The sequence below is a fragment of the Stegodyphus dumicola genome, chromosome 9 (genome assembly GCF_044657685.1).
Source record: "Stegodyphus dumicola isolate Sdum_Otavi_A_Nest chromosome 9, ASM4465768v1".
Taxonomy (NCBI): domain Eukaryota; kingdom Metazoa; phylum Arthropoda; class Arachnida; order Araneae; family Eresidae; genus Stegodyphus; species Stegodyphus dumicola.
In genome coordinates this window covers 174,005,328-174,032,689 of record NC_140776.1, presented here as the reverse complement: position 1 = coordinate 174,032,689, position 27,362 = coordinate 174,005,328, and the positions used below count along the sequence as shown (strand labels likewise).

General features: G+C 33.0%; 1 protein-coding gene across 1 annotated transcript in view; it reads left to right on the top strand.

Annotated features, from left to right (window-relative positions):
* The first annotated feature begins 204 nt into the window (after nucleotides 1-204).
* The window catches only part of LOC118194506 (proton channel OtopLc-like), an 84,233-nt gene continuing 57,075 nt past the window's right edge, over nucleotides 205-27,362 (top strand). The window contains exon 1 of the mRNA XM_085824371.1: nucleotides 205-267. The gene's annotated coding sequence lies outside the window, so the exon portion shown is untranslated. The remainder of the gene's footprint in view (nucleotides 268-27,362) is intronic.

Below are 27,362 nucleotides of genomic sequence, written 5' to 3'. Positions count from 1 at the left end.
GCCAACATTTAGATAAAAAGAAATTCTGTATTTTAGATATCAAAATAGATTCTAAATACAGTATCAAAAGATGATAAGAAGGTTCGACAACTAAGTCTTTTAAATCCTTGAATATTTGCATTTAGTTTCGTTATGGATTATAGTAGATAACTTATATCATGCATATCATTTATGATCCTCTGAAATTTTTAAGAATGTTTTCCATTTGCTTTGAGTTGTGAGTTCAGAAGGACTTAAATTCTGTAATTAATTATAAAAACATGTTTGGTAAGCTTACTTTCTTGTCATTTAATCCTAACTCCTCGATTCCAATAAGTAGCTTTAATCTATAATTGCACTAAATATTTTTATCTTGCATTTCTTTCTCTTCTTCAGATACTGTTTTAAGGATCGAAAATCTGAAAGAATACCTATTAAAAAATAAGTTATAAAGAAAATGTATTTTAAGATTTATTATATACATTTGAAATCTTCAGTTTAAGCATATTATTAGGGTAATATTGTAGGGTTTCGTTTATTTTTACTAATAGTTATTTTAATTTGTTAGCCTTTTCTGTCTTCTCGTATTCCCCTCGCGTTTCCTCGCCAGTAAATTAGTTAGGGTGAACGAACGTATTTAAACTAATGTAGCGAAAAGTTTAGTCAGAGCGTAGTTTCGCTTCTGAGAGCGCACGTTGTTAGTTCTACAAGCTGTTAACTTTGAATATCGGCTTCGCATTCTTGCCGCTGTATTATTGTCCTGCCTGTGTAGGTTCTGAGTTCTGAGTCAAATTACTATACGTGTATATGTGTGGAAGAGAAAGAGATAGATTTGTAGAACGTACAGTTTTAATGTACTAAGTATCTTAGTCATAACTTTATTCTGAAACCAAACATATGGCTGTGAATGTAGCATTAAAATTGTTTCTTTTATTCAGTCAAGATGCTCCATGTGGTCTCAACTAACATAATGAAATTAAATATGGGAGAATCTCTCTAGTTTTTGATAAAGGAAAACGAACTAATACGATAAATTTATTGCCATATAAATTTATGTCATCGGAAGAGACGAACAAGTTTCTTTTTATCTGAAGTAATATTTTGATACTAAGATAGAACATAACAAAAACTAGATAAAATTTCCTAATCAATTTTAATCAAAGTGTTCTTTGCTATTATTCATTGGAAGAAAAAATATTAATCTTCTTTAAGATTGGCTATCGCCATGGTAACAAAAATATTTATCTTCTGTTTTTCATTAACTTTTAGCTTACCTGATTTGTTGATGTATCAACACGATCCAAACTGGAATCTTGGCTATTCTTATTTTTAAAAAAAATAAAACAAGAAGATAAAATATGTGACAAAATTTTGTTCTTTACGTTGGAAGTTTATATAATCATTGTCTATAAGCTAGACCATTAAAGATGAGGAGTAACATGAGCAAAAATCTAAATATCATAGAGTTCATTCATTTTTATAGCAATCGTGGAATCATTTAGAGAGAGCCTTTCGAAACTTTTATCAAAATACTAAAAAATATTTGGCATATTATCAGAGTATATATTCTGTCTCTATTTGAATCGCTTCCTCATAACTGTTGTTTTCCCGCGCATTTTCACGAAAAGCCTGAACTTATAAGCCATTTTGGAATTCCGTCTAGACAAACTCCGCAAAGATATAACTCCAATGAGACAAACAGGAAGTCCCAAAATGATAAATCAGAATTGTCATTTGAGACAATTTTTAGTGTTTACCAGAACAACTACTTCAAAAAGTTACCTGCAATTTAGCAGTGTTTGAATGAACTTTAAGATAATCTCTTTATTCAGAATGTGAGACCTTTTACTTTTGATTATTTAATACAACCATTTAAGAGTTTTAAAGGAAAAATTTCGGTTGATGATGGAATCACGAAGTAGAACTCGATCGGAAAAATATTGATGCTGTATAGCCATGATATATCTTTATATCAGTAATCAATTTTACAATATTAATTTTTTTTAAACTTTTTTGGGTACTTTTCCGTTTTGCCGGCGCAGGCGATAAAGTCGCCAATAATGGTACAACTGATGCCAAACAGAATATCCTCGCTGATAACCTTTTACGCCTCATTTTCAAAACAAATCGCAGCCATTTCTTATCAGACTGATTTTTTTTTTTCAAATACTGGCATACAGTTACATAGAGTTTTTACCAGATAGTTCAATTTTATGCCTTAAGGCCATTCGCGGTAATTAAGTCAATTAGGATGCAATCACACTGCTCACCCGAAGACGAAAATATAGAAAAGGCAAAGTAGAGGGTAAAATTCGTCAATTCTAATGAGAATACACTAGCAAAGTAAAGCACTGCGGTTTTACATAATTTCTGAGTAAGCTATTCGTACGAATTGAAATAATTCTTGCATTTAAACTAGTACTCTAAATTACGACTTAACTTGAAATTAATCTAGATAATTACTGAAAGAATTAGAATTTTGTAGCGTAGTTTACGTGAGATGAGATCACTTTGGGTCACGTGATACGAACCAGCGAAGCAGGGGTAAAGTGCAGAATCGCCTACTTATTTATTTGGCGTTTGTTTGGCGCTTCTTACAAGAGTAAGAAGAAATGGATTTTTGTCAATTTTCTTTGACTTTTTAAGTGAAAATAGGTCGATGAGTACATGGATACCGAGTATGTGAATTCTTGAAAACGCTCCAAGCAGTCTGTGATTCTGCACTTTTCCCCGAAGCAGGATGCTAAACCATGAAAGTATAGTAAATTCTTGAATTAATGCATTTTTTACAAATTTATTGTCTTTATTAATTGGTTTTTTACAGAAATTTAAACAATATTAAAATGTTTATGCCTTAAAATAAAAAATTCTTAGAACTAACGTTTGTTAACATTTTTTATGTGTATACTTTATGTTGTCGCCAATAAAGTCTGCTTGGCGAGCTTTGCGCCGCCGAAACGGAAAAGTACCCTTTTTTGCACCAACTGAAAGAAATATTATAATCCCGAAAATTTTCGGGTACCATATTTCAATGGAAATGTCTACATTTCGACCGTTCGTGAGTCATACGTACATACTTACATATTATATACATAATATATGTACGTAGAGACATCACGAAACAAATTCCTTCTGAATCTATTTTACAATCTGTTTTTGACAAAACAGTCCTTTATTCTGTCCATACGTACATGGGTCAAGCAAAAAATTATCCATATGGATTCCGAAATGCTCAAATTTGATATTTTCGTTGAAATATGGTACCCGGAAGTGTTCACAATTACAGTACTTCTTTCACTCTGTACAAGGAAGTAAAAGGTGACTTTGCTTCAAATCGCTTTCAAATCACGAAATAAATAACAGCATAGTTTGTATCATTACGCTGTGTGCTAATCTCAAAGGATCGTCTAATCTAAAAGGATTAGCAACTGACCACTCATTGAAAATTAAACTGGAGCGATTTTAGAAAGAGAAATTTGTTTACTATTCCTAACCCTGACTGCCTGCAATTCAGAAGAAAGGCTTGGGAGGTCTACAGTGGGAAATAACTGTTCGTTTCGTTCACGAATTTTGAGTTGTCCGGTCCACTTAACCCACTTGGAACTGGACGAATTTTTGACTACATTTTATTATTACGTTTCGCGTAAAATCAGTAGATAATTAAGTGTTGATATGTTCAAGAATCCCAAATGTTTAATTAAAAATTTTAAATGAATTCTACCTAATCGAGAGTTAGGGTAGCTAATAAACTTATAATTGTCAGGCACAATTTTTCATTGCATATTGCACTGTTCATCATTCGTTTTGTCGCAAATTGACTTGATAAATATTTCAATTTAATAAAAAGCTGATTATAATTCATCTCGATAAATTAGAGAATATATACAAACACAAGAAAAGATGTTAAAATTAGAATATTAAAATAGTGCAGCAAAATTATGAATAGACAATTTATAATGGTTTCTAAAGCATAAGAATAAACAAGTAATATAAAATTTAAAAAATTGTAAAGTCAATTCCTACTTAGGTCAACAAACAAAATTTTATTTAATTTTTATTAACATTATTAACATTTTTTCGTTTCTAATTTATGAAGCTGATCGTGGTCTAAAATTTCTCATTCTGTCCATTACTTGTAATGCTTCATTGCTGCAAGGAACTTTTCCAGAGAGTTTCGAGCATCCAGTTCTTCAATTAATATTCCATCTAATGATTTCACACCACTCAAGGCGACATATGCTTGATCTGCTGCTGTTTGTTCTTTCTCTAATCGTCGCTTGCGTTGTGTTGTAGTTTCTTTTCGCTTTCTTTTCGCATTCTCCGTTTGTCAAGCAAAGGACATTTTAAAGGGTTATATTTGAAACATATATAATTATTACGTTAACATAGAAATATGGGGAGAATTTTCGTTGTATAATGGAGCATTACATCCGTTTCATCCAACTCTACAAAACTACAATTCTTTCATTCCATACGCTTTAAAAATCTTTAGAACTCTTACTGTTGCCACTTATTTTTGCTAAATATTAAAATCTCATTTATCACAGTCTTGTACTATTATTTATAAGTTATTAAAAATGAATTTTTACAGCACGTGAGAATTCCTAATAAACGGTCATTATTTGTAAGTCTTATAATATATTTAATAAAAACAGCATATCTTTATTCCGATAAACAGGAATAAATAAGTAGGAATTAATTCTAATATGTGAAAAAAACTGTATTAACATCAAACGTCATCCACCATAAGTTTAAAAAATGTATTTGCACTTGAGTGGATGAATAAAAAGTATTTTTTTAACGATTGAAAATTTGAACAAGATATAGGGAGAGTGTGAGCTAAAAGTAGAAATTTAATAAAAAAAAATAAAAAAAAAAAAAAAAAAAAGCTATTATAAATACCGTAAACTGGCAATAATAGTGTCTTATATGCATTGTGAGGTGTGAGTTCTAGATATATTTAACATTCATATAGCATAGGTATGACTATGACAAATGTACTTTATTACAACACGAACAAACCAATATAATTTACATAAAGCTAGTTACATAAAATTCCGCTGTCGCCCAGCGTGTAACGTATGTTATCGTGACATTCTCTTCTTGTTCTATAAACTCGACTCTATCACAGGAGAGAGACCAAAACCCGTGCCATTCCGTTAAAGGGCGCATGTGTGCTATTGATCAAACCATTACAAATAGCTTAAATTAAATTCATCTTGAGCATAAATTTGACAGTAAAATCGAATTCGGTACCATAAAAACAGCCTTCACGTAGATAAAATATGATTTGAAGACTTCCAGTTTTTGGTACTCTTCTGTTATCGGGATCGGATTTAGAAATGTATGTGTGTATGCATGTACGTAGGGATGTATGTGTTCGTGTATACATCTATATATGTACACTGCGCGAAAACAAAAAAATGGGACAGTTCTATATTTCTTGTTCTACTGGACCGACTGACGAAATTCAGCTTGCATCTTTCATCTCTCGAAAGCGCGACTTAGGATATGTATTAGATTTATATATAGCATTATTCTAATATACGTATTTTTACACAAAATCTGACTTTTTCTGAAATGACATGCCAATTTTTTTCCATATTTCGATTCTACGACTCAAATTACACCAAACTACCAAGTTTTGTAAAAATCTCACGAGTAGTTTTTAAAACATTAGCTCTCAAATTTTAGCACCTCATTGTTAATTGAGTTTGGTATATATTTATTAATCTCTCTTTTTTATTAAATTTATTTGATTAGTCCTTTCACATTTCAAAATTCAGGTTCATTGCAAATAAAATTCACCCATTTTGTATGATTTATTTTTTAAATTGTATTTTTAAATAATTGTTACAAATTTTTTTAATTATAATTTGAATTATAATCTATAAAATTTTTACCATCATCTTAAAGTAGATGTATTTAAGGACCTGCAAAAAATTACGGTTTTTTATTGGAAATTTCCGAAGATATACCTGAATTTATATATTGGCGCGTTTTCAAATTTGGCATATTTGTTGAAAGCGATGAAACATCAAATGTGGTTTAGACACTTTGTTAAAATTATTTGAAAGTAGTATGATGTGACTTTTTTCCCGCTCATGCACAATGTAAAAAGATAAGAACGAAGTGCCTTTTTTTTTTTCCGTTCAGGCATAAAACAAGGGAAAGGAAAATAGGTTACCATATATTAAGAAGTTCGCCAAGTGAAACTGAAATAAAAAAAAATAAAAAATAAAAAAATAAAAAAATAAAAAAAAACTGAAAAAATTGGTGCAAACTGAAAAAATTTGACAAAGATAAATTTTTAAATTTCTCTGTAAATTTCGCCTCAAATTTCACAAAATTTAATATTTAGGCATAATTTGAGTTGTAGAATTCAAATATGAAAAAACATTTGGCATGTCATTTCAAAAACAGTCCGATTTTATGTGAAAATAGCTATGTTAGAACAATGCTATATATAAATCTAATATATATCCTAAGTCACGCTTTCGAGACATGAAAAATGCAATTTGAATTTCATCAATCTACCCAGTAGAACGGGAGATATAGAACTGTCTCATTTTTTTCCGCAGTGTACATATGTATGCATGCTTGTCTACATACACAAGCATATACTCACGTAATGCATAGAAACTGCACCCTATACATACAATACTGAATCCAGTCCTGATAACAGAAGAGTACTTGTGAGATATTTCCTCAAGATACATAAGCTAAAATCTGAGTACAAAGTACGAATTTTGTTCTCATTAACGACATGACATATGCAGAAATACCAAACTACGAATTTCACAGTAACATGTTTTTTGTTACGTTACCCATTCTAAATTGTATATGGGCACAGTTAACAACAGTTTTGTGCATTACCATTTTTAAACTGCTAAATTTAACATGAGATTACATTGCATCATTTCTATTATAACGAGATATTTTTACTTGGAATTTCTAGAAAAAAAATTTCCAATCGTGATAAAATGATAAGGGAAGTCAATTGTTTTACTTGCTAAACTAGAAAAGTTAAATGTTTCTCAAGGTTCTCCGTTACTGTAATCTCAGATTCGTTATCAATTGAAGAGAAAATTTCCACCTTCTTCTTAGGAAATTACCAAATTATATGTTTCGAAACAAGAAGAATCTATTTTAGACTAAAGAATCCATTTAGACTTAAGCACTTTTATCGGGATACTTGATTGAAACAGCGTCCAGATCTTCAATGAGTAATTTTAATTTACACGTAAAAACAACGATTTTAGATCAGTTATCAATTTTAATGCTTTCTATTTTTTATTTTTTCTATAAAATAATAACACAGGGTAATAATATATGATAATATAACGTGAATACTTTTTTAAATAATTTTTTCTTTTGCAGTAGCCAAGTAAATAATAAATAGAATATTTTGCTTTTAAATTAAAATCATATATACAAAGAGAGACAAAAAAAAATAAATAAATAAGAAATTTAGAACCTATTTTGAGCAACTATCCGGAAAAATGTTTGAAAAATTTGACCAAAAAATTTTTCTATATATAACATGTAAAATAAAGTAAGTAATATATTTGAAATTGATCCCCAAGCAAAGGAGCAAAAGAAGACAGAACCAAAAATTTGAAAGAACTTTTTCACTGCATCGTCATCGGAAGATCGAAAATAATCTCAGAAAACCATTCAAAGTGATACGTGTCATTATCAGTCCAGTTTCTATAGACTGAAGTAAGCAGTGTAAAAATTCTAAACTTATATAGCATCAAAAACATAAACACATTTTAAAAGGGTAAAAGTGTTATTTTGAGTAAACTGAGTCCAAAAAACAAAACATATTATGGCGGCTTTATGGCTCTTACTATTGGATTCCTTTAGGATTTATAATCCTGGCAATTCGATGTTTATTCCTTTAAAAATTATTCCTTTTTGCTACACCATATTTAGTATTACAACAGAAGTTTTTTCCAATTTCGTAATTTTACAAAGTAACCAAAAACGTTCTTGCCGTTTTGGACAGTCAGGAAGAAAAAGTCATAAAACAAATAATAAGCACCGTTTATCCATCCTCAAAGTAATCACCATCGGCATCCAGTGGCTTCTGGCAACGAGCGGCTAGCTGTGCGATGCCATCGCAGTAAAACTCAGGAATCTTGAACTCAAAGAAGTCCGTGAGGGCCTTTTCTAAGTCTGGCTGGTTGTTGAAGGATTTCCCACGAAAATGCTTGTCCAGGGAATGGAAAAGGTGGTAGTCTGTTGGCGCGAGGTCTGAGGAGTATGGTGGATGGTGTAGTGTCTCCCAGCCCAGTCGCTGGATAGTGTCCCTGGCCTCCCGAACCACAGCCTCGTATTGTCATGGAGTAGAAGCAGACCATTACGATTAACCGATGCTGGCTCTTTATGCATCAGTGCCCTGATGCACACGTTTCAACTGCTGCGAGTACAGGCCTGCCATGATGGTTTGGCTCACTGGCAGGAGCTCATAGTGCACAACTTGGTGACTAAACCATCAGATACAGAGCATGATCTTGCGTGGGTGGAAAGGTCTCGCAATGTGAGGCACAGGGTCTCGTGCTGATAACCAATGTCTGGAACGCCTGGGTGTGTCATACTGAACCCATTTTTCATCGAACCACTTTTCATTTGACGAAATTCAAATGGCGTTTTCTATGTCTCGAAAGCGCGACTTAGGATATATATTAGTTTTATATATAGCATTATTCTCACATGGGTATTTTGACACAAAATAGGACTTTTTCTGAAATAATATACCAATTTTTGTTTTCCATATTTCGATTCTACAACTCGAATTATGCCTAGATATTAAATTTTGCAATTTTTTGGTGAAGAATGTATGGAGAAATTTAAAAATTTATCTTGGCACATGTTTTTCAGTTGCGCCAAGAATAATTCACTTGGCGAACTTCTTAATTTATAGCAACCTTTCCCCCCCCCTTTGTCCACGAGCGGAAAAAAGTCATCGTTCATACTTTCAAATAAATTTAACAAAGTGGGTAAACCACATTTTCGTTATTATGGCTTATAATAAATATGCTAAATTTCAAAACGCGCCAAAATGTAAATTCACGTTTATCTTAGGAAATTTTGAATAAAAAACTCTAATTTTTTGCAGGTATGCTTAGAAGTGCATGTTAAGATGGTGGCAAAAATTTTATAGGTTATAATTCAAAATGCTTTTCGAAAAATTTATAAAAATTATTTAAAAATTTAAGTTTTAATAATAAAATGAATTTTATTTGGAAAGAACCTAAATTTTTACATGTGAAAGGAAGAAAACTTGGCAGTTTGGCATAATTTGAATCGTAGAATCGATATATTGAAAAGAATTGACATATCATTTCAGGAAAAGTCCAGTTTTGTGTCAAAATACCTATATTAGAGCAATGCTATATATAAATCTAATACATATCCTAATTTGCGCTTTCGAGACATGAAAGATGCAAGCTGAATTTCGTGAATCGACCCAGTAGAACGGGAGATATAGAACTGTCTTTTTTTTTTTTTTTTTTTTTTTTTTTTTTCACAGTGTACATCGGTAAATTACAAAGTACGTTGCACTTATCAAACTTTCTCGGAAAGAGATAATTAGATTAACATGCTGAGAGCGCTACTCATAGCTCTCTGAAAAGGCTGTGTGACTGTTGAGCCATGATAGTTAAGAGCTCGGCTGTTTCCAATGAGGATTAATTGCATCATTTGGAATTGACTCCAGGTTAGTAGTGCGCGCAATGACTCATTTTCTATGCTGAAGTGTACCCTCATTAAAATTCATCATCAGTTTCAGTATATGGTGATAAAGAATTTTACGCCAAGCGATCGCAAAATGATGTGAGTTGTTCAAGAAAGGGCGCGTATTCGAAAAGATTCCTACAGTAATTCCAGTAGAAGGTATCGAAGAATCATCATGCCTTATCTTGCGTTCTTCGATATCCATGTATACGAGTTAAATATAGCAGAGTGAAACAGACAAACGAAACAAACGGAATAGATATAGAACAAACGAAAGATACAGAACAAACGAAAAAGCGATAGCACTCCGACCAAAAGGTCAAAATTTGCGAAGCGGTATAGGTTACCGATATTTGAAAGGGTATTTATGGAACAAGGTGCTGAGCCGTGATTAGTATTTGAACAACTTAGCGATAATGCATAAAAGTAGTTTTTGTAATGTGCTTTCTAAATCCCATGCCTGTTTCGTAGCATGTTTCTTTCATGCAGGTCAAACCAGCATTTTGATTGACCCTCGTAAAAATTATTAATTTTTTAAAAAAATTTTTAGGATGAACAATGCAGAAAGAGGTTGATTTACTTTATTAGTTGCGACATGGAATCTCAATAAAAGTTCTGAAAATTGCTAGCTGATTGCTTGACCTTTTTAACCGAAGTTCAGACAGTTTAGGATTGAACACAGATTACATCTTTCCAAGCTGGATTAACTTCGTAGAGGCATTAGGTTATTTCGGAAGTAGAAGAGATGAAAAATGAGGAACACCTTCGCCGGGAACCGAACCACGGACCTCTCGAATACGCGCCCAGCGTGCAGACCACTACACCTGCCGGCGCACCACCTGGAATTCACCAGGCAGCACTGGTCGTTAATTTGCTACCAGCGAGCTACCAAGTTTATAAATTGTATACCCCAGTGGCCGAGACTGCCTAGGTATAGATCCTAGCCAGTAGCTTCGCAGAATCCTCTACGTCAACCCCCGGGGGGGGGAAAGCAGAAGAGATGAAAAATGAGGAACACCTTCACCGGGAACCGAACCACGGACCTCTCGAATACGCGCCGAGCGTGCAGACCACTACACCACGAATTCATGCTAAGAAGGCGGGAGAAATACCTTGTAACTTATTAAGCAAAAAAGCACTTGCTTAGGTCATCAAGGAAAAGGGCACCACAAAAAGTTCTTGAAGACTCCGGAAAGGAAGTACCACAAAAAATTTTCCATTCCCACTTTTACCATGGAATGTATTGCGGTAGAATGTATGATGCGAACTAAATCAACAGAGAGAAAAGGAATGAAGAAAAGATTAGCAAAAACATGCCCGAGGTCACCAATATCTTTTGAATGCTTAGGGCCTCTAAAAGCCATAATCTGCCCCTGTCTCTTCTGAAAGCGTAGTTTGATGCTGTAGTCTCCAGACGTTTCAAAGGAACCTTAAGTTACTGTTAATTTATTGTTTTTATTATTGCCTATGAATTGCAATAAATTTTAACAGTATTTATGGGTAAGTTATCTGCTGTTGCTTTATTTCTGTACTTGAAAAGCTAGTTAAATGTAATGTGAGCGAACACACGTCAGTAGTAGCATATATAGACAATTTAGCGAGATACAGCTAATATGAGAAACGATTAGAATATTACAATAGAATTCACCAAACCAAATGTGAGACTAGTGTGATTAGAATTTTCGGAATTCAGAATTAGGCAAAATTATAATCTAGAGATCTAATAATTTTGAGGCAGACTGGTTTGGGATCTTTTCTCCACAAAGAGCAAAATTATTCAATCAAAATTACTTTTCTTATTCAAAATATTTTTTTTTATCCTTGAAAATAGAGCTCCATCGAAATGCATGGAAATTTTTGACGCAAAACACATCAATCGGAAGTTCAGTTTCATGTCATTTTAAATCTGAATTTGAAATGTTTATCTCCCATACATCTTATATAAATTTCTGAAATAACAGATCTTAAAACGATACCAGTCTGAGCTTTCATGCGATATTCCTGTATATAAGAAGTAAGTTTTAATGATATGCAGGCGTTGAACGAAATCATTCAGTGAATATTAGAACAAAAAGTGATTGAAATTTTTGAATGGATTCTATTCAAATTTTATTGATACTGTTGTGTCGATACTAAATATATAAACACAACGAATTATATTAAGTAATACATACCACAACGAAGACAAGGCCAGCCCTCCCAATATAAAAAGGCCCTTTTTTCCCTCCAAGCACAAAATTGCCAAACTTGGAGTAAATATAATTAAAAATAACAACATTAGAATTTTAGAATACCAATTATCTCATAATGAAAAGGACTAGGGTAGCATACCTGTTTAATTCTCACTCATTTTAGCATTATCTGATCATAAACTTGTCTCAACAACACTTGCTTCAGTATCAGCAGATCCAACGACTGTTCTGTTCAATATTTGCGTCAGTATCATCATGCCCTAAATCTGTTTAATTAAGACTTGCTTCAATATCACTAGATTCTAAACCTGTTTGATACACACTCGTTTCAGCATTGGCTGGTCATAATCATGTTTGGTCCATTCTCGCTTCAGAATTGTCTGTTCATAATCCTGTTTGATCCACTCTCGCTTCGGAATTGCCTATCCATAATCATGTTTATCCACATTCCCTTCAGCATTGCCTCGTCATAAATCTGTACGGCTTAAACTTAGCTTAGCTGTAACTTTCTGGTGCACCTTAATGATAACATCTCCGGCCTCCAAATAAATCCTAATGTCTCTACAGTCTGCCTACTCTAAAGTTTTGTCTACTATATTATTTCTGTTTACTTTATAGTATTAAAGTTCTATTTACTATATATTATTAAGGTCTATCTACTATATTAGTCTAAGCAGGGGTTCTCAACCAGTGGTACGCAAGAGAAAAATAGGTGGTACGCAAAGAAGCAAAGTATTTTTAACTATTAAATTCAAAAATTAAAACTCCAACATCCTGATTGAGTTTTTGTTCTCTAACATTCGTAAATTTTAAGATCTGAGCTTTGTTCAAGCGTGGTGGTGATAGTAGTACTTTGTAGTGATGGTACTACAGGTTTTCAATTTTTGTTTAGGTGGTACGCGTTAGTCAAAAGTTTGAGAACCGCTACTCTAAAGTTCTGGCTACTATATTATAACTACGAAATTATGTTAACGTTTCGCTCCAGTCGGTCTCAAGTCTGACTTTAACTTTCGCACTGTTAAATTTTATATTGATATAAAATAAGCTACTACCTTCTTGAATAATCACCAAATAAAATACTCCCATTAAAAATTTCGTGTAAATTTATAGCAGTAAATTTCAAATAAATTATAATTAAGTTATAAAAACATGTATAATAATTTGATATGGACACCACATGTACGGCCTATTAAATTCTACACAATTTTTGCTGCAATTCATTTAATTTTATTTCCTCGAATTTAATTATATTTAATTTAATTTTATTATGATATTTAATGAAATTAAATATCATAAGAAGACTGCCTAAACAATTAACCTTCACCTAAAAATTATCTTTGAAGCATCCTTCCTTTAAACAGTTAACTGACATATGCTTTCTTTAAACTTATTTCCTCGAATTTCATTTAAACTTATTTCCTCGAATTTAATGCCAAAGGGGCGTTTTTCTAACGTTTTGTGTGTTACCTTTAGTTATTAAATATCGTGTTCTTCGTTCTTAAACTATAAAATTCTATTTAACCATATTATCACAAAACAATTTAAAACAGCATATCTTTAATATTTCCGAAACACAGTCTCGCACGCTGGAGATAAAAATGATTTTTTTTAATACAGTGTTGCCATTGTTCTTTTCGAAATCTTTGAGTTAAAAGTTTACAAAATATGCAGTAGATAATAAAACAAATTGAAAATTCAAAATTTGGGCTTCCAGACGCCCATATTCGAGTGAAGGACTACGTTATTCAAAATTTGATGTCTCTAGATACCGTTGCTTCGTCGCAGTTCGAGAAACATGCATAAATTAAAGCAGATTCTTCATTATGTAATTTCTTTAAATATAATGCAGGGCTGTAATATTTGGTAGCAATAATTTGGAAAGTGAAACGCATTTATGGTGAACCAACGCAAAATACCAGAAGAAAATTAAGAGCCCTTCTGGGCAAGTTGTCCCTTTAGACTAATATTGTGAATAAATCTTGTTTTTTTTTTTTTTTTTTTTTTTTTTTTTTATATATATATATATATATATATATATATATATATATATATATATATATATATTTTAAATTTATTTTAGTGAAGTTCATTTTATTTTAAAGGCATTTTTACTGTCTTTTGTTATAGCTTGTAATTAACGTTTAATTTGCCGAAACGACAAAATTGGTTACAAGTAAAATAGTTCTACGATCTACTGAAGTATAATTCATATGCTGCATCATTCGTAGATCATCCATTAGCACTGCGCAGAAACGCTTCTGAAGGTATTACAAAACTTCAAGAGCTGTGCAAAGTTGTTGACAGTACATAAGAAGCCTTTGTGAATAAAACAAAGGAAAAAATGTGCTTTCACGACCTTAAAATTATCTCATAGGATGTTCTATGTAGCTTTTATAAGATAATCCTCTAAACCATAGCAGGTAGAGTCAAAACCCTAACATAGCAAACAACCTTTCGTGAAATTTATTACAGCCCAACGATTATTAACAAAATAATATGAAGCAAAGTTCTCACTTATTAAAGGTCAAGATCTGATTTCAATTTTAAGCTCCTGATAGCCATTTTCAACATTTTCGTGCGATGACCCACTTTTGTTATTTAGCAATAAACAGACAAAAGGGGAAATGGTGGTGTTTGGTAAGGTAATTGCCTCAAAGTGACATATTATCTTTTAATTTATAAAAGGGATTTACGTTTATCGTATTTAGGTCAGTGTTTGGAAAAAGATGTGGTTAGAGAGATAGAAGACATTCCCCCTTCCTTTCTGTTGCTTCACGATTGCTGAAATTCGATAGTAAATTTATACCCAAATGAAAATTCTCAAAATCAAAGCTGATTTTGCGAATCCGATTTGCTTTGAGAGTTCTGTGAAAAATTTCCTGGTCAAACATTTATGTTAATCTAAAGAATATCGGATGCAGAAACGCCACATGACTTCCTTTGTTCGGCCTATTAAATTATAATCATTTTTTTGCTGCACTTCATTTAAACCTAATTCCTCGAATTTCATTAGAGATTCAATCAATTCAGTCTCACTTCACAGGAAGAAAAAATGCATAAAAACTCAAACTTCATTAAAAATTGTAAAATACAGAAAAACCTAAATAATAGCAGTTAAAAAAACAATTTTTACAATTAAAATTAAAGTTTCTGAGTGAAAATAAGCAATTCGGCCAGCCGGAAGACAAACGTTTTGGTGTATAAAACTGAAAGGTAACTTTTGTTCACACTGGCCAAAAAGACACTGAATTTGCTCCACCAACTGATATAATTCACTACCTACTAAGAGTTTCAAATGTAAACAAGTGGCAGCCTCGTTAGGCTTAACCGCCACTTAAATTTTTTAATTATTTATAATTCTACAACTATTCCATGCAGATTAACTAAAGGCGCAAATCCCTTAACCGGAACATAAGACAACATAAGAACAACATAACCAATCACTTTTAAAGCAAAATATTTGCAGTTTCCAACATATGAAACTAAAAAAAAAAAAAAAAAAACTGAGCTCACTGAGCTGAGAGACAGAGTGGGAATATATAATTTATAGTACAAAGTCTGTAATCCGAACGTTCATTATCCGAAATAATCTATAATCCGGACCTCAAAGCCACAAACTTTTTTTTTTGTATGCCTTATGCATGCGGGTTTAATGTTACGCATGCGCGTTTAATGTTTACGCATGCACGTTTAGCACAAAAAAAACGAAGCAACTTAAACAACTTACATTGAAAGAAATGTTTAATAAAGTAAACAAATAAATATTAAGCTTTTTTTGTAAATTTTGATACCCTTTAGATTATAATTGCTCTTTATTTCATAAATTATGGTTTCATATTTTTAATTGTACAATTTCTGCATGCCATCTTACCAGATTTAAATTGATGATCTATAATCTGGAAAAACCTTAATCCGGAATCGCCGAAGTCCTGACGAGTCTGGATTATGGACTTTGTACTATATACATATTTATATATGTTTGGTGCGGCCAATTACAAAGGAAAAAGAAAGTGCGAAACTTCACATTATAGCTCTCTCATAAACAAAATTTCTGCGCTCTGTATCGACTCGTTTTTGGGTTATGCGAGATACATACATACGTACGTACGTACGTACGTACCGACGTCACGGAAAAGAAACTCTTCTGAGTTCATTTTAAATCCATTTTACAATCCGTTTTGAAAAAAAAGAGCCCTTTATTCTGTCCTTACGTACAAATGTCACGCAAAAACTTCGTTTAGATGGATTCCAGAACAGTTAAAATGGATATTTTCGCTGAAATATGACACCCGAAATTTTTTTTAATTACAATACTTCCTTTACTTCGTACAAAGAAGTTAAAAGCCGGTGAAAAAGTGATCTCTAAACCAAATAATTGAAACATAACACACAGTATATTGCAAGTTTGAAATATCATATTCGTAAGCCAATCAAATTCTGAAAAAGTATTCAGTGTCGTCTAAGTCAGAGGTCGGCAACCTTGTAGTTGTGATGGGCCAAACCAATGTACCAGGATGCCGCACAGTAGGAAATATTTGAAACAATTCGATTCCCTCGGCAATGCATGCAGAGTTAGAGAATAGAGTACAAGAATACAGATTTGAAGTTTTATTATATATTAACTAGCGGGAAACCCGCCAGCTGAGCGGGCTGAAGCCCGCTGTTATTGGCCTATATTCGAAAGTTGGACAGCGCGTTCCCCGGGATCGAACGTTGGACCGAACTACCAGTGTTTATTATATATTAATTATGCATCATTTAAAGATGTTTATTAACATAAAAATAAACAATATAAAATATAACCATTCCTTCAACATAAATAAAAATTTTAAATTGTACATATATTAGGTATTATGTATCTTTTGAACATATTTATTAAAATAAAAAATAAACGACATAAAACATAAGTTTTCCTTCAATATCGTTAAATAAAAAATTAAAATTTTAGTGCGAACCTTGCCCCTGATTAATATTGCCTTCTAATTAACATTGCAATTACTTAATTGTACACTTGATAGTGTACAATTTGTGACCTTTCAATTTGAAACATGATTCTGAATATTCAGTTGTTAAGCAACTCCTTTGTAGACTCAAAATATTTTTCACATGAGAAAATATTTGTTTACCCTTATGAGAAAATATTTATTTACACTTATATGTGGAACCAAAAGCGGATATCAGAGCACATGCAATTTTCTTCGAACAATTAAATCTTCCCAGTACGGACATCCAGCAATTAAAAATAGCTGTGGATTTATCGTTAGAGTTATTTTCTAGATCTTTTTGTAATTCCGTAAATTTTGCTTACCATAATTCTGAAGAATAATGGAAACAAAATTATTAATGCAACATCTTCAGATGTTAATCAGTAAGTTCCAAAGTTATGTAAAAATTATGGAAAGCAACATCTTCAGATGTTTCAGTTGTTCCAAAATTATGGAAAGCAACATCTTCAGATGATAATTCAATAATTTCCATTTCAGGATTATCAACTTCCACCCACTCAAAAATTGACAATCGGATAGGCTGTTAATGGGTTTATTAAATCTGGTGTTTGATTAGGAAGGAAAAATAGGCATACAAGTCTTTGAATCTTTTGAAATCTTTTGAATTTTCAAAATTATGGAAAGCAACATTGAAGATGCTAATTCAATAATTTCCATTTCAGGATTATCAACTTCCACCCACCCAAAAATTGACAAATCGGATGGGCTGTTAATGGGTTTATTAAATCTGGTGTTTGATTAGGAAGGAAAAATAGGCATACAAGTCTTTGAATCTTTTGAAAACTTCTACCTTAAGTGTTTCAGCGTAGGTTTTAAATTCATCCTTGCCTGCAATCAATGTATTTGCACGCGCTTCAACAATTGGGAAGTATTTATAGTTACTGGCATTAATATCCAGGAAAATGTATTTATTTTTGTAGCAAAGCTTTTCTAATGTTCAAAACGCTCAAGCACTGTTGGCCTTTTCCTTACACTCCTTAGTTTTAGTTCATTGAGATGTTTAGTTATGTTAGTCAAAAACATCATTTTGCATAACCATTCTTTATTGTTCAATTCGTGGAAATGCTGTTCCTCCTCATTAAGAAAAACTTTAATGTAATTTACGCATGATGCAAACTTATTATCGACAAAGCCAACGGACATTGGCTGTATAAGGAGAGATCCACATATTTGCTTTCCATTTCTTTAAAAAGACATTTAAATTGCCTGTGTACCAGTGAAGTATAAGACACTGTGAAATCAAATATTTTAACAACAGTGTTAATTAAAAAAAATTAAGAGATGTGACAAAATTTTAGCAACTAAACTTTCCTCACGACGCAAATGAGAGAGACAAGGCGATTTATCTTTGCCTGATAACTTTGTAGAATGGTGTATAGAGTGTTACTGAGAAATGTAACCGTGCTATAGGTTTCCAACGTCTGGTCTTATGCATTATATTTTACATATAGGGATTTTCATAATAATAGAACTTTTTTTTTTTTTTTAATTTAGAAAAAACAGCCGACATCTACAGATAACAAGAGAAAACTTTAAGGTACGAGTAAACTTCGAGAAGTGACTTTCGGTCATATTTGATAACTCTAACGAAATAGAAGGTAAGGTTCGAAGTTCTAGAATGGATTTTGAAAAAGATAAATGTCCACTAGAAATACACTTTGCAGTGTATTTTCTAATGCATATCTAATGACTAATGGAATTAATGGAAATCGAAAAGCTAATGAAACTAATTTTCTAATGGAAATCTATAAGGTATTTTTCCTGCTTTCTTGGCATGCCTTCGTGGTGTGGTGGTCTGCACCCTGGGCTCGTATTCCAGAGGTTCGAGATTTGATTCCCCGCAAAGGCGGTTGCATATTTTTCATCTCTCCTGCTTCCAATTAACCTAACGTCTCTACAGTGGGGCCCGAACTAAAAGGGTATTGGATGATGATTCTCCACACCATTTGGCCCCAGTCGCCCTTTAAAAGGGGAAATATATAAGGTATTTCTCTTGCATTCCTAGCGTGCTATTCCTAGCTAGCTAGTAACTTTTAGCAATTTTGCGTGTTAGAAAAGAAACAGGAAAAGTTTATTTTTTAAATTACATTTGTATTAAAATATATAAGTTCATAAGGTATTTCTTCCGCCTTCCTAGCGCGTCTTCGTGGTGTAGTGGTTCTGCACGCTTGGCCGGTATTTCAGAGGTCCGTGGTTCGATTCCTGGCGAAGGCGATTGCTCAATTTTTCATCTCTCCTGCTTTAAAAATTACCTAATGTCTCTACAAATCCATAAATTCTAATCAGCAGTAATATTAATATTACTAACTATTCAAACTAATTGACCAATCATAACAAAAATTAAGAAATAATAGAAAAAATCCAAAATTTGAGAATAAACTCTGATATCCTAAAATTAACGAAAATAACCATGAATATCTGTGCTATAAAATGAGTACCCTAAGTATAAACATTAACATAATCTCGAAAATTTTATAGATGTGAACATTTTTAGTAGATGTCTACGTATAAAGCTCAAAATAACGTCTTTTAACAAACACAGGACATGTTTTGATACTTCTGTCTGCATCATCTAATTGATAAGAAAAAAATAAGAACAAAAACATTGTACGGATAGTACTAGGAATGTAAAATACATTGAGCAAACTTTTAACACTTTTAAAATTGCTTTACCATTATTTTTTTGCTCTATCCAAAGTTCGAAAACAAAAGGTGCATTATCAAAATGGGAAAACAATTCTTTTGATTTTGCAAGTGCATTGTGATTGCTGATAGAAATCGAACTTAAAATTCGAAATCTTTGAAAACATTGAGCAATTGATCATCGAAAATATTTACAATAACTTTTAAATACCTTTGTTCAAAATACAAGAATTTTGATCATTTTCGTTACAGTAATTATACTTCTATATTCAAATGGCTTGCAACAAAAGCTTCTAGAATAGTCGTGTTTGAAGCGAAAAAAAAATATTACCTAGTTATCTTAGAATTAAGTCATTGAAGTACTTGCTCCGGCGTTCCTTACATTCGTGGACGGATTGGTGAAAACCTCTTTTGACATCCATTATGCACTGGCCGTTATGACTCTATGAAAAGCTTGAATTGTCTAAGCACATTGTTCCTGGAAAAGCGTCTCGATAAGAAATAACAATAGAGTCGCGAGGTAAGAAATCTGGAAAATAAGATGGTTGGGCATAAAACAGATCTATTTCTCACCAAAGAAACGCAAGCTTCTTTGTTCAAACAGGTTACCTTAGGGAGATCACAGGGCTATGTCAATGTTGTGTTGAATGTAATCACCAAAAATTTTGAAAATTTAGGCTACAACACTGGATAGAAATCACCCCTTGGCATTTTGTCTGCAAAATCTGATTTTGAATGCAATAGAAAATTTTATAATGCAAATCTCATTTTGTATCTCATCTTGTATTCTGTTAGTGGAGAGATAATTTGTTAAGTGATGTTTTTCGATGTTTATAAAATAGTGATTGCAGAACCTTAAAATTTTGAGGTTGATATCAGATGCCCTAAAAATAATTTATATTTATTATCAGGAATTCGGTAAGGATAGGATTAAAAAATAATTAAATAAAAAAAGAAGAACGATAATTCACTATACAGTCAAGAATTCTTTTAAGAAGTTGACTTAAAAAAAAAAAAAAATTAGGGACTACTTATTTTATGTAGTTTACTATTACAATATAATATATTGTAATTTTTGGGCTGATTTACTTAAAGTGTTTTTAGTTTTAATGAAATTAATGTGTTGTATTCCTTGAGACCATTTTTTTTCATTTTTACATTTGTCACACATCAGATAGCTTTAATTAAACTGTGTGTTTCTGTTCAAAGAATATTTTTGCCATTTCTGATGACTATTGTGCCTTATGTTAATAAGGGAAATAACGTTTATCTACATTTTATGAATTTAGAGACGTGCAGCAAGTGTTTATACAGTGTACAAATTTCTTATGTGAATCATGTTCCCCCCCCCGACAGCAGGGAGGGAGAGCCAAAAAAAAAAATTCTTAATTGTTAAAAACTGACAATTAAAAAATAATTTTTGCTGAGACACATTTTAGTGGTTAAAGATCTATTGCCAATAGGTTCCAATTAAGTTTAATAATTTTGTTTCATATTTTACATTTTACAGACACACACATATAATATATATGTATACAGATATAGATATATATATATATAGACAAAAAGTAAGAAATTTACAACACATTTTACACAAAAACCTCCTCAAAGTGAACTTCAATACCAATAAATTTCAAAATATCCTATAGCTATTTAAAATAAGAATTAAAGAAATGTGAAATTAAAACCTAAACCTAAAAAAATATTAATTTACACACACACATATATATATTGTTACGAATTTGGTATTTAAAAAGCTAATGTTAGTTTAATTATAAATTAAATGGTTTTATTTCTCGCGCAGCGCAGTGCGTGACGAATGTTAAAAGGAAGCTAAGCCGGAAAATTGAAAATACAAGAGCGCGTGCATTAAACATTTAATAAATATATCTTTTTGATTTCGAGAAAGTATTAGAAAATTCTCGCGCGCGATGTTAAAATCTTATAAAAGGAGGAAAACCTCTCAGTTCGTTGTAGTTAGTTTGTTGTTTAGAAAACTGCTCTTGTTGGCTGTAGCGAATTCGCGGATTAGCTTTCTTTAGCTGTTTTGAATTAAGTTCTTTTAAACGTTTGAGTAGTTAGAAGATAACTACTGTGAGATATTGCACAACTGAAAGAATATCTGAGGGAATTTAAGCATTTTGTGATAATAATAATTTATTTTGTTAATTTTTCATCGGACTTGTGCATTCATTTCGTAACGAACCCGTACGCACGCAACAATTTTTGGTGTCAGAAGTGGGATTTGAATGCCAATAACAAGAGCGATGGAAGAACAATTGAGGCAGCTCATCAGTGCTTTTGCTGCATTCCAAGAAAAGATGGAAGCTGGCCAAACATCTTTTAAAGAAATTAAAGAAAAAATGGATGCTGGTCAAAAATCCGTTATGGAAGAGATTAAGGCGGGACAGGAAGCAGTTAAAGTAGAAATGAAGACTGTTCAAGAAATGATTGAAGCAGGTCAAGAGGAGATGAAAATAGAAATTACCAGCGTAATAGAAAACAAATTCGAAATTATGGAAGGCAGAATTGAAAATAAAGTTGAAAATAAAGTTGGAAACATTGAAGAAAAAGTTTCATCGGTAAAAGAAGAAATAGAAGAGAGAGTTTCTGCCATGGAACAGCAAATTAATGATAGAGTTTCTGCGGTCACCATAGAAGTTGATGATTTAAAGAAATTCGTAGCGACAGCAGGGAGCAATTCGGATGGTTTTAAATTTCTACCAATGCCTGCTCGTCCATCTCTGAAGCTATCCACATATGATAGGAAGACATCCTGGCAAGTGTATAAGACCCAATTTTCTATATTTGCGGATGCGAAGGGATGGGATTCCCAAGCTAAGGCCTGTCATCTCACTGCTTCTCTGAGAGCAGACGCAGCGGATATCCTGCAGACGTTTCCCGAAAACCGAGACTAGACTTTGAATCACAATCTGGCGCATTGGAGCTGCGCTTCGGAGAAAAATGTTTAAAAGACTACAGCAGGCTTCAACTAAAATCCCGTCAGCAGAAACCCACCGAAACACTTCAGGAGCTCGCCACGGATGTGGAAAGGCTGTCACATCACGCCTTTTCGGAGTGCCCGACAGAAACAAGAGAAATCCTGTCGCTGCAATATTTCATCGATGGCATCCGGGACCCTGAAATACAGAAAGCACTGCGAATGGCGGATGTTAAAGATTTGAAAAGCGTTTTAGTGTACGCCATGAAATTCGAGGCAGCCCAGCAAGCCACTCGTCGAGACCGCCACCCAGTCAGATCTGCTCAAGTCCACGAGCCAGGGGATCAACTGATGGCTCGTTTAGATGAATTAGCCAGAGAAGTCAATGCTTTGATACGGAGTAAGAGTGAGAACAAAGTGGCTCTAAGGTGTTGGAAATGTGGTATTGAAGGGCATATACGACGGCAATGCAGAACACCCCAGGGCACGGATAATAAAATGGTTGATTTCACAAGACCAGTGAATGCGTTATGACGGAACACTGGTGAGAAGAAACCAACCCTAAAGTGCTGGAACTGTGGAGCTGAAGGCCACGTACGAAAGAATTGCAGAACACCCCAGAGAACGGAAATTAAGATTATTTCCCAGCAACAACGCAGTAAACAAACTAGTGACCATATCGAGGAACTGAGGTTGGCAGAGAATAAAAAACACCCTTTTAGAGCGTTCAAGATTTCAGCAGTGAGTGGCAACAGTAATGGACTGTCCATCTATGGGCATATCGACGGAGTTCTTTGCAATATGATCATTGACACAGGAGCTAATATTACCATCATTAGGAAAGATTTAGCTGAACAGTTTAAAGATAAACTTATTTGGACGCCATCCTGTGTTACCCTTCAGATCGCGTTTGGTGACAAAATCGAGATAGCTGGGAAGTTAAACGTGAACATCACGTTTGGAAGTGCCGCCTACTATCACACGGCATATGTGGCAGATATTACAGATCCATGCATACTCGGACTGGACTTTTTAAGGAAATACAATTTTTCCTTAGACTTCAAAAACAACAAACTGCTTTCAGCATCTGAAGACATGACTATCCATCCTCAGAAGGGATCCTCGCCTGGAAATGCCGACGCCTTGTCCGAAAGACCCAGCTCAGGAAGCTGCTGAAATCGTGCTAGGGCCGAAAAGAAACGCAAGACTACCAGCTATTCTCTATCTCAGATGCTCTTCGGTGAAGACCTTCGTCTGCCTTGTGACCGCCTGTTTGGTCGCCCTACGGATGCGCCTTCATCGCCTGAGGAATACATCCAAGATGTCCAGGCCCGGTTTGAAGTGATGCACCGTTCTGCAGGAAAGCGAGTCAACTTGGCGACGGAAAAATCAAAGACCAGATACGACACGAGAGCTACTGGACATAGACCCAACAAAGGAGACAAGGTGTGGTTGTGGAATCCGATTCGACGAAAAGGAGTCAGGCCTAAATTACAGTCACCTTGGGATGGTCCGCACGCAGTCCTAAACAAGCTAAATGACGTCGGGCTTCGGATCCGTGAGTCTTCGAATTCTAAACATAAAGTCGTCCATTACGACAGGTTAGCTCACTATTATGGCCATAGTACGTAATGTAAATAATTGTAAATAGTGTAAGACCATGGTCCTTTTTGTTTCTATATGTGTATTTAGTATTTGATGTGTATTTTGCATTTGATTTGTTTTATTTATTGCATTTATTGTTCATGTTGTTTATTATTGTAATGTAATGCTTATTATTGTATTCATGCCTTAGTTGTAAGTTTGGCTGCCTGTCCAGGGATTGTATTGCCCGGGACGTGCAGTCCTTGGGAAGGGGGCAGTGTTACGAATTTGGTATTTAAAAAGCTAATGTTAGTTCAATTATAAATTAAATGATTTTATTTCTCGCGCAATGCAGCGCGTGACGAATATTAAAAGAAAGCTAAGCCGGAAAATTGAAAATACAAGAGCGCGTGCATTAAACATTTAATAAATATCTCTTTTTGATTTCGAGAAAGTACTAGAAAATTCTCGCGCGCGATGTTAAAATCTTATAAAAGGAGGAAAACCTCTTAGTTCGTTGTAGTTACTTAGTTTGTTGTTGTTTAGAAAACTGCTGTTGTTGTCTGTAGCGAATTCGCGGATTAGCTTTCTTTAGCTGTTTTGAATTAAGTTCTTTTGAACGTTTGAGTAGTTAGAAGATAACTACTGTGAGATATTGCACAACTGAAAGAATATCTGAGGGAATTTAAGCATTTTGTGATAATAATAAATTTTTTTGTTCATTTTTCATTGGACTTGTGCATTTATTTCGTAACGAACCCGTACGCACTCAACAATATTTTATAAGTTGAATTTTATTTTTATATTTAAAGCAAATAATTAAAATATGATAAAATTTTCCAAAATTGATGAAATATTAAATAAACTAACTCATGTAGTCACATCAGAGTCATGCAATTTATTGTATGGATTATTATCCTCAACTGTAACTGCAAATGATTTATATATTTTACACAGCTTTTCAGTATTTTATTCTTTTCGGCCATATTTATCCAGAAGCACATTAGAAAGTTTGTGTTTAATTCCTAATCAGTTTTACTTTATCCTATGTCAAATGGAACAAATATGTTTTTACATTAGCCACAAATCATGATACATTATTAAAATAGGATTCATCATATACTGTAACTTGTTTTCAATGTACCAAAATACTTTTCATTTAGAATTTGCATTTCATCAGTAATATTTGAATAATAAAATATTCAGATATTTAATCTTTTGATATGCTTGCATGATACAGGTGCCATAGTATTAGATATAGTTTTCTGTATACGTTTTTTAATGATTACTTTCAGATTAAGTATTTGATGTTAAAATACACTGGTGCCTAGTATAATGAATGTAATCTGCCCTGTGATTGCATATATTGTGTGAACTATTCCCTATATGAGATGTTGCTTTCCATTGCGGTTATAATGGAATTAACACATTTCCAAGTCTGCTTAAAACTCACAGAATACTGTCAATAATTTCAGAGAATATTAAAAACTAAAAGAGCGCTGGAAATATTAAAGATTTGCTAATTTATTATTTATAGGAATATTTGGTACTTTTCCTTTTCGCCGGGGCAAATCTCGCCAAGCAGACTTTATTGGCGACAACATACAGTATAAACGTAAAAAATATTTAAAAAATATTAGTTCTTAGAATTTTTTATTTTGAAGGCATAAACATTTTAATATCGCTTAAAATTTTATAAAAAGCCAATAAATAAAGACAATAAATTTGTAAAAAGACATAATTTAAGAATTTACTATGCTTTCATGGTTCAACATCCAGATTCGCCGGTTCATATCACGTGACCCCAAGAGATCTCATCTCACGTAAACTACTCTACAAAAATCTAATGCTCTCAGTAATTATCTGTACATTAATTTCAAGTTAAATCTTAATTTGGAACACAAGTTTAAATGCAAGAAATATTTCAATTTGTACGAATAGCTTACTCAGAAATTATGTAAAACCGCAGTGCTTTACTTCGCTAATGCATTCTCATTAGAATTGATGAATTTAACCCTCGACTTTACCTTTTCTACATTTTCGGCTTCGGGTAAGCGCTGTGATTGCATCCTAATTGACTTAATTACCAAAAATGGCCTTAGACATAAAACTGAACTATTTGATAAAAATTCTATGTAATTATATGCCAATATTGAAAGAAACAATCAATCTGATAAGAAAAAGCTGCGACTTGTTTTGAAAATGAGGCGTAAAAGGTTACCAGCGATAATATTCCGTTTGGCATCGGTTGTACCATTATTGGCGACTTTATGGCTTGCGCCGGCAAAACGGAAAAGTACCGAATATTTACGTTTACTGAATTATACAACCTCACAATTTTCTGTTTTAGTTTAATGAGTATTCTCAGTCTTAAACTAAAGATTGAAACCTTACCGGTTTTTTTTTTTTTTTTTTTTTTTTTTTTTCTGCCCTTTAATCAAAGTGCCACATCATATCGAATGCTTAAATTCCGTTTGCATGCTGTCCCGAATGATATCACTTCATAGATGTCTTCTATAGAGTTGCGCTATAGAGTTTGGTGTTCTTTGCTATCATAAAACTAGATCCAAAATTCTAAAAGAAATTTGTGAATTATCACTATGTCTTGTAAGCCCTACAAATACAGGGAAAGAAAATTAAGAACCCTTATTAACTCAAATAAAATTAACAGTCGGCATCAGCTCTTCCCTAAAGAGGCCAACAATTATGGCTTAAATTAAAGGTAATGTATTAGCCAAAGCTGATGAAAATAAGTTAGTCTAATGGCTTCACAACTGAAATAGCTCGCAAGCTGACTCTCACCTAAGATCGGTGTAAACAAGATTAATGGCAAAAATAACTCGAAGCCGCAGAATACTAACCGCAACGATAATCAAAATTAGCAACGTGGCCTTCTAGCGGACAAAATGCGCTTTGATTCTACCCTCTAAATCCATCCTTTAAATAGTATCTTCTTTCTACTTAATTTGTATATCGTGAGAGTTAGAAATTTACATTCCGGCAGCGAAATAAAAATAAGATCGTCAAGAACAAATGTTAATAAATAAAGATAAATTATTAATAAAGGTGCTACTTTGGTAGACGGTTGCACGGATTTTGGCGTTTTTTTTTTTTTTTTTTTTTTTTTTTTTGGCGAGCGATACGACTTATGGTGAACTCATTGCTAGACAAGTTGCTTATGGTAACCGATACTTTGTTGCCATTTTATTTTAAAAATAATGCGTTTTATTATGCATAATTTCCGTGTTTTAAATATTATTTATGACTTTAAAATAA